The sequence below is a fragment of the Cicer arietinum genome, chromosome 6, assembly GCF_000331145.2.
Source record: "Cicer arietinum cultivar CDC Frontier isolate Library 1 chromosome 6, Cicar.CDCFrontier_v2.0, whole genome shotgun sequence".
Taxonomy (NCBI): domain Eukaryota; kingdom Viridiplantae; phylum Streptophyta; class Magnoliopsida; order Fabales; family Fabaceae; genus Cicer; species Cicer arietinum.
The window spans coordinates 57094892-57104470 of NC_021165.2; the positions used below are offsets into that span (position 1 = coordinate 57094892).

General features: G+C 28.3%; 1 non-coding gene across 1 annotated transcript; it reads left to right on the top strand.

Moving 5' to 3' along the window:
• Positions 1-4717: 4717 nt before the first annotated feature.
• LOC113784930 (small nucleolar RNA snoR117) lies at positions 4718-4805 on the top strand. Its single transcript, XR_003471082.1, has one exon. It is a non-coding gene; the product is annotated as a small nucleolar RNA snoR117 (small nucleolar RNA).
• The last annotated feature ends 4774 nt before the right edge of the window (positions 4806-9579 follow it).

The window sequence follows — 9579 nt, forward strand, 5'->3', positions numbered from 1 at the left end:
TATTATAAAATAACTTATAAAATAATTTGATAATAATATAAATTATAAATTATTATTAAATTGTAAAATAATTTATAAATTTATTATAAAATAACTTATAAAATAATTTGATAATAATATAAATTATAAATTATTATTAAATTGTAAAATAATTTATAAATTTATTATAAAATAACTTATAAAATAATTTGATAATAATATAAATTATAAATTATTATCAAATTGTAAAATAATTTATAAATTTATTATAAATAATTGTAAAATAATTTTATAATTTATAAATTTATTATAAAATAATATTATTAAATAGATTTTGGAGGTATCAAAGAAATTGTGGAAGGAAGAGGAGAAGTTGTTGAAAGAGGAGGGGTACTCTCATGAGGTACACATCAGCTTTTTGGCTGATGTGGATGAAATACGTTGAAGTGGCAAAATATGATGACATGGCAAAATATGATGACGTGGCATCAGGAGTCTGTTTTTAATATATATAATAGAAGTGTAGCCATTTAAATTCATTGATACAATTGCACGCCTTCTATGGAATGGGGGATTTTAGGGTTAATTTGGTATCAATCTTCTTTTAATCTACGAGAAACTCTTGACCAATCATTATGCCTTTTTTTAATGCATGCTAGAGCTTTAGATAATAATAATAATAATAATAATAATAATAATAATAATAATAATAATAATAATAATAATAATAATAATAATAATAATAATAATAATAATAATAATAATAGTAATAATAATAGTTTGGTCCTAGACTAAAATTTTGACCTATAAAAAATTGATTTTGCCCAAAAAATAGTGATCTATAAAGTAGTAATGTCAATCACAAGAAATGAGAGGGTTTGAATTGTGACTTTTTTAAATTGGTTATTCATGTGCTTAATTTAAATTAACTCAAGATCAATCTTGGTTAAAACAAAATGTCCAAAATGTTTTTGATATGTTAGAAGTAAATAAAAACAAATCAGTTTATAATGAAATGTGATTTGTATGTGCAAATAGTTAAATATAAAGGATAAAAAGATCACACAAAAAGTATACTAGTTCACCCAACTCAGGCTAGTGCAGTCCTCACAACCGTGAGATTTTCACTATAAGCTTCAGAACTAGAATGTTGTCGTTCACACATTTTCTCTTGATCAATTACAATCTTCACATTTCAACCTAGAATTTTTTTTTTTTACGATCACCTTTCACCCGTGAAAGGATTTTTACAAACACATTCAATATAAAATTAAAGATAGACTTGAGTTACAAATGATGTGTATGATTAAAGTGTTTGGAATTTTGAAACTTCTCAACACTTGTTTGATATAAATAAAGACAAACTCAGTAAATGATTATCCAAAGATATAGTGAAGAGAGATGGAGTTTGCTTGAAGAGTTTTTGACTTGTTATCACTTGAATAAATGTTAGTAGATTTGTAAATTGAACTATTGCCTTCATCTTCCAATTGATCTTCAATTTATAGATGATAAAAGACTTTCACTATTCAATTTAAACTGAATGTAATCGTTGGACACACTTTCCAAGTGTTAGATATATTTTAAAGCAATTAAACATGTGTTTATACTGCTGTCTAGAACGTTCTTGACAATGGAAGAAATGTTCTTGTTTTTGGGTTTGATGGAAAACATCAATGAGCTGCGAAATGCCAGTTTGGTACTGTTCCCAATCAGAATTATGCATAGCTTCATGCAGAATATTGTAAGTACAATGTTCTTATGTCCTTGCTCACAACTCATTAATTTGAAGATTAATCTCAAGGCTCTTTTCCTCATTTGGGCATTTAACTGAGTTTTGGCCTTCACCATTGATTTGAGCAATCTTGACAATCTTTAAATTGTAGTTTGGACCGTGGAAAATGATATGTTTTAATTATGTCTTTAAAAGAGAATAACCATAATGTTCTTTTGTAAAACTAGAACATTCTTCGTTTCTGTTTTGTATGAGTGTTGGATTTTGACACATGTTGTGTGTCATGCTTTTATGCTCTGTACGCGTGTTGCTTATTACAGAGATGTAGTGGTGGGATTTATATCCTTGTTGTACATTTTTAATCATAAATAAAGAGATTGATCTTGCTTTTTATTTTTGATGTTTTGTTTTGTTTTTGTTGATCCTTTTTGAACGAATTTGTCCAAAACGATCTTGTTTATATAATTTTATTGCTTTCATAATGAAGGCTGGTAATTTGTGATGAAGATTGACAACCCAAAACAATCTTGATTTAATGATAACTTTGTTCTTTTGCAGACCATAATGTTTTTGGATTGATCATTATTGAATGTATTGAAAACTAGAATGATCTTCGTTGCTGTTTTGAGAAGTGTTGAAGTTAAAATTTTTTTACAGCTGTTTTAAAGTCATACTTTGCTATGTCACATGTGCAGACTACTGAGAGGTGTAGTTCCAGTGTCCAATCAAGTCTGTCAAGATTGTACTTGTTGCTTGATCAATATGGAAAATGATCTTGCTTGTTTGATATTTTGCTTTACCTTTGTTAATCTTTTGGAATGAATTTGTCAAAAACGATATTGAGTATATAATTTTGTTCCTTTGTAATGAATACTGGTGATTTGCAATGTAGATTGATGTATTTTCTTAGTCTAGAACGATCTAGAATTGAAGAAGGCTTTATTATTTGTAAACTAGATTGTTCATGGATTAATGCTGTGAAAACTAAAACGATCTTTGTTTTTTTGTTTAATGACCAAAACAGTCTTGTTTTATTAGATTTCTGTTTTTAATAAACCAGAATGATCTTGCCATCAATTTCCAATTTAGTTAAGACATTATTTGCTTTGATTTATATCATGGTGTGATCATTGGTTGTTGTATGAATGCATTTGATCACTTTCTTCATGAAGATGTTATCTTGAAGATGTAATAATCATTCTCTTGAATGATTGATACGTGATATATTATTCTTGAGATTCTTTTATTATTGAGTGAATACTTATGCACTTTGATGAAGTGAATGACTTATTCTTTGTTCACTTATGCAATTCATGTTCTTTAAATAAAACTCAAGTGTAATAATTTAGAGATCACCATTCATAAAATTTAATCATTTATTTCATAAGGTTTGTTGTCATTAAAAAAAAAATTCAAAAAGATTTTTACCTCAACAATTTATAATCCCAATTTTAAATTTGAAGAGACAATAAAATTTTTAGCGTAACATTTTATAGACTGAACGTCACTATTTTTATGATAAAAAATATATTTGTTAACAAAAATTGCAACAAACGTCAAAATAGAGGAACAAAAAGTTCAATTTTAATATAGCAATGCTTTTTTCATAAAGTTGTTAAATTATCGGACTAAAACTACGAAATTAATTACATGGTGGTGTGATGTTTCATTTGTGTTTTTTCTTAATATATGAGCATATACGGATGAATATTTTTATATCGAACAAGACTTCACTAAATTAAATTGCATACATATTAATCGTTTGTCTCTATGTCAGTGATTCTTTTAACGATTTATATTTTATAGAAATACATTATTATTTTGTAGAAACATTTCATCTTTTTTTTTTTTTATGTGTATTGATTAATATATATTCTGAACGTAATTTTAAGTCATTCAGACAAAATATACTTGTGCATAACACCGTATTTAAGTCATTGAGACGGGTCTCACACTAGTTGTTTAATATATATTTTTCAATGTAATTTTAAGTAATTTTATTTAATTTAAAATTATTATAGACAAAATACTCAGCCATGAATAAGTCTCACACTAATTTATTATGTTTTGCTAAGAGACATGTGGAGCCGAACGTGTATTTTTTTGGCACTTTTGTCGCGTTGAAAGTTTCGGGTTAAAAGACTATTAGTAAATTGGAGCTAGTGTACTTAAAAGGGCGAAAAATTAAATTTCACACAAATGGCCAATTGACATCAAATATTTAAGTTCCTTAGCAACTTGTTAACGAAAATTGATGTTAAATTGTATTACAAATGCATATTTGTATTACAAATTTTTAAACGCGTAGTACAAATCGAAAATCTTGTTGTTTTTAGAAAATAAAAAATCTGACTTTATAAAATTGATTTCATTTGTAGTATAAACTGATACATTTAATTAAGAGGTAGTACAAATAAGTTATAATGTTATATATATTTTTTTTTCTTTTTGAGGGAAATTATTTTGTTTTGTTTTTAATGCAAATTAGTTTGTTAGTTAGTTTAAAATTGAAATTATGATTTTGTGTAGTAGTCATTTAATTTATAAATGAGTGAGGGATTGAAATGTGAAATCATGCATAACCAAGAATGGCTATCAAGGAGAAAAAAAATACATTTACTAACTTATACGTTTTGATTTTTATTATTTTTGTACTACAATTTCCTTAATAATATTTTTATACTGCAATTTTTTAATTGCATTTAATTTCAAATGCAAGGAGAGGAAAGAGCCTAGTGACACGTTTAATTAGCCCAGCCCATTAAGAAGAATCATTGGGCTAAGAGACGGAAGGGTACAATAGTAACTTCATTCATATGAAAAAATTAGGGTTTTATTTCGTTGTGGCCTATTTAATCTGCAACCATGCCTCATCTCACATAAGCTTCATTCGCATGATAAATTTCTTGTATTTCATCAATCAATTTTCAACCTCAGTTTTACTTCTCTCTCTTCTTATTTTATTTATTTTTTATGTTGTTTTTTGTTCTAATTTATTTTATTGGCCTGTGATGTATGAAATTTGTCCGTACCATCTGAGATTCTGTTTTAGGTTTCTCTGATCGATACACAATTCTTGAATCTGAGGTTTTTTGTTAACAATCGAAAATAATTATTGATTCTGAATTTTAATATATTAATTATTTTTTTCCATACGAAGTTTGTTATAAATGAAAAGGCAACAATTTAGAGTCTCTGATTCGCTGATTCTATAGTGATTTCAGTGCTGTACGTTGCCGATAGAAAACTGGATCTGAGAATTTTTGTCATTTGCCTCTTTAGGCTTATGCATTTTGATATTCCTACAATTTTGTATTTTATATTTGATTTATTTTGGTTACAATTTCTTTTTGTTAATAATGTGAAGTAGTCTGCACTTATTCCCCTCTACGAGTTTGTTGGTTTAGTGAATTTTTCGTATAATATGATTGTAACTATTTGCATAAAACTATTGCAGAGGGGAAGGAATATTTTCTTCATTTACAAAACTTTGAAATAATAAAATTAAATTCAGAATTGTAACCAAAATAATATTGATTGACTCTGTTGTTGGTGCTCAAAAGATTAAGTCAATTATAATAGCTTATTATGCAATTTTTTTTACAAGAGTTGATTATATAATTTTGTATTCTCAAATTTTGGAAAATAAAATTTAAATAGAGAATAACTAAACTGAAATGTTACTATGGATTGTTTTACAATGATAAACTCACAAATAATGTTTTAACACTACAATTTTGACGAGAATATAGGATCAGAAATTCAGTAACAATAGCATGTTTGTTCATTTGTTACTTTCATGTTAAAAGTTTAAAATCAAACACAATAAAACTTACAAAATCGGATTTGTTACTCCACAATTTGACTTATATCTATGATACGTAAAAGAAAATCCAATTTTTTTCCTTCATTTTCTATTCATTTAAAGATAAAAAAGTTGCTCTAAAATTGTATCTCAGCAAAATTTCTTACACTTTAAAATTTTTTGTAGTTAATTTTATTCTATAGGAAATTTCAATAGGTAACATAGATAAATTTTTAGTTTAATGGCTGAACTTTGAAACTTAGTGGCTACTTTTAACAATAATACATTTGTAAGATGCTTAAAAGAAGAAACAAAATTTGTTAACGAACTAACAAAGTATCATCTTGTATCGAGACTCAAGACACATCTTGCTATCTTGCCATCTTTGAGAGATCGAGATAAGAAAAATATGATTAATATTTCTCAAATTTATAAAAGACGAACCATTTGAAAGGACCTATTTGATATGCAACAACTATTGATGTTTTTGTTGAAGTATGACTTATGAAAACTCCAACGTTGTGAGGGACATGTTTTGGAGTTGTTGGTGTAACTTCAATTGAGTTGACATTCGCTTCAAATACCTCAATTTCTTAGGTGATCGTAATAGAGAACTTTGATAAATGCAATTGAAGTTGTATTTCTATCTTTAATAATTTACTTTGTCAACTTCATAATAACAAAAATATTGGAGCCAAATGCAAATAATATATATTGAAGAAGGATATGCAAGAATCTATTCTAGATTTGTGAAGGAAAATTGTTTATTGCTATAAAGAGAAGAAGTACGACGAACTTTTGGAAAGGTTTGAACAAGCATGTGTTGATAATATTATTTTCTTTGACTACATTGTTGCATCTAGGATATACTACGACTAATAGGTATGTCATTAAAATTTTACATTTATTTTTATATTTATACATGTTTAGGATTAAACATACACGCTTTAGTACTTTATATTTTTATTTATTTTTTATATTTATACATATTTAGGATTAAACATTGTGTTTGATATACTTTTTATTGAAATAATACTAAACCTTTTATGTTTGAATATTAAGGTTGAGTTTACTCATTGGTCATTGAAGAGATTTTAGGAACATAGTAAAGTAGATTTATGTAAGGCATGAGATGGTATGAATGATATGTTGAAATTACAAATTATTAAGATAAGTAAGAGCCACAAAGAGCAAGTTGACTTGAGTTGTATCCAATAAGGCTTTATCTAATATTGTTGATGAATACAAGATAGTCAACTATGCCGATAGTGACAAAGCCGCGTGTCGTTGTATACTTAGAAACTCTTATGGAATACCTTATGCATGTGAGTTGTCACGGTACAAGATGGAAGGTGTTCCAATCCCATTGGATGTTGTTCATATACATTGGAATACATTAACCATGAATAATGGTTTAGAGGAAGAATAGTTAGAAAATGATTCAGAGTTGGATATTACATCAGATATGAATATAATTTGGAAAACATGGAAAATATTTAATGTTGCTGGAAGGAGGGCATTAAAGAGCAAGTTGTATGAAATAACATATCCAGAGACAACATCAATGTGTGCACCATCACATAATATCAAAACAAAGGGTGGTGTGAAGAGGAAAAAAAGTAAGAAGCCGAAGAGATTTGATGTATATCGCGACCTTTCATTTTTTGAGCATGTGGATGCGTTTTATTATGATAATGCAACTACTCAAGGCTCTCAACAAGGACATATGAAAGCATCCGAAGAAGCCTCACAACATACACCCAAACAAGCCTCTCAACAACCTATGATGAGTGAAGTTGGAAAATATTTGGACGGGTTTCCTCTTCTAATTCATCCATATATTGAAGACATAGTTAATGTTAAAGCGGGTGGAAACCGTGGATATTGTGCTATTGCTATTTTACTTGGTCATAGTGAAGAATACTATAGCATTGTACGTTGATATTTGTATTCACAGATTAAGTCCAAACCTGATTCATATGTTGCATTATTAAAGGAAGGTTTGCAAGAAGTGACAAACTCTTTGCTTATAACTGATTTGGGAAACCAACCTAATGAGACGTGGATGAGCATTCTAGATACGAGTTATGAGCAACAAAATATAATTTTGTTCTTATGAAATTGAGAAAAACTTTTTCTTTGATTTTTTTCCCATTGAGGGGTGCACACAATGGAGAGCTATCACGTGATCTTATTATCGACATTAATTTTGTTAATGAAAGTCATCAGTTTCAAGTTAAATTAAAATCAGGATGTCTGTTGCCTCCACTTGCATGACATTGGAAGGATCACCCCAATGATGAGTCTACATCATTTACTATAGCTTATGAGTGATGTTTACAACATTGGGACTCATTAGATTTAGAACATACATCAAAGTGTATGTCTTTGGCAGTGGAAGGAAGTTTTGTGAGGTATAGAGAAGGAGAGGGAGGTGGATGGTGAACAATAATAGAATGAGAGATTAGGTATTATTGTTGAAGGTTTGGTATTTAGTTTCTTGATCTAGGACATGTAATGGGTTGAAGATGAAAGAGCTCTTGGTTCCTCAATGTTTAGGAAAAAAAATAAAAGAACGCATAAGAAAGAAGGGGAAAACGTGTGGTAGGGGAGAATGAAAGAGTTGGGATGGTGGTGAAGGAAGAAGAGGATATCTAAATGTGTTTGATGTGTAAGTGAAAGGGAAAGGATAATAGTAATATACATACATCCTTTAACACTTGTCCTTGATAATACTTTCATTCTTCTACCCCAATTCTAGAAACATTATAAATTAAACATTGCTAGTAATTAATCGTTATCACTTAACAAAAAAAATTTGGGGTCTAATTATCATCTTAATCCTGTAAGTATTTCTAAGGTAGTGAGAGGGGTTGTTAAACCAAGTTATCATCGGATGTCACCTTAGTTTGTCGTCATAATAATCATCTTCTTTTGTTTCCTTTTACTTTTGTTCTCATTCTCCTTTATAAAAAAACAATTTTATGAATATTCTCCCTTTTTGGTACATTTGTCATTGGATGTAACATTAAACAAATCTGTACCTGTTTCGAATGTTGTTTCTACTTGGTCTATATTTTCAGATTATCAATCATTAATTCTCACTATTAATTCAATAAAAAATAAATTGGACTGCGAAAGATAATCTTGAGACTTTCTTGTTATCTCTTTATTATAAACACTACTCTTTACAAGGTCCACATACAATACACCATTAGAAGCAGAATTAAACAATGCATTTTGAAAGTTTTCCACTAGTCAGTTTAAGAATAAAAAAAGTAATAACCCTTGAATTTCAACATCAAACTTAATACCCATAAGAGATAATTGATTCATATTTCCTTGGAAAGTATGCAAATCTACCAACAGAGTCCCTTCTTGATGTTTCAAGGTCAATATCTTATTTATCAAACACATCTTGTTATTACCTATCTTCTTTACATATGGTTGCTCAAGCTTTTTCCACAAGGATTTGACACCTTTCTCCCTACTAAATGGCTCAAAACATTGTCATCAACCCGAAAATGGCTCAAAACATTGTCATCAACCCACCGTTGAATGTAGCCACACACCTACTTGTGTAGTAAAGACCACTAATCAACAAGTCCGTGAAAATTCTTCCTATAAAGTTGGTCATCCATTTTACTTTTCCACAAAAAAATTTGAACCATTCAAGGTCACCATACGAGTTGAATTAACTTCCATAATTAACAACAAAATAACCACAAGAGAATTGAAGCTATGATGCTAGTTATTGAGATCAAAAGGCTCAGTGGAATATTCGAAACTCATTTAAATTTACTATTTCTTGTGAATCTAAAATAGAAAATTACAGACCACAACCAGTACCAATAATAATAACAATGAAAGGAGTAAAAAGCTATAAATAGGACATAACAAATTTTAATGTAAAAAACCTTGTAAAAATCACAGAATCTTTTAGACAAAAGAAATAGCTTCACTATATTAAAAAATGAGTACATCTAAAGTCTTCCTAATAATATTAAAGAACTAAAATAATCTCCCAAAGGGAAATAAAACAACAATAATATAAAACTAC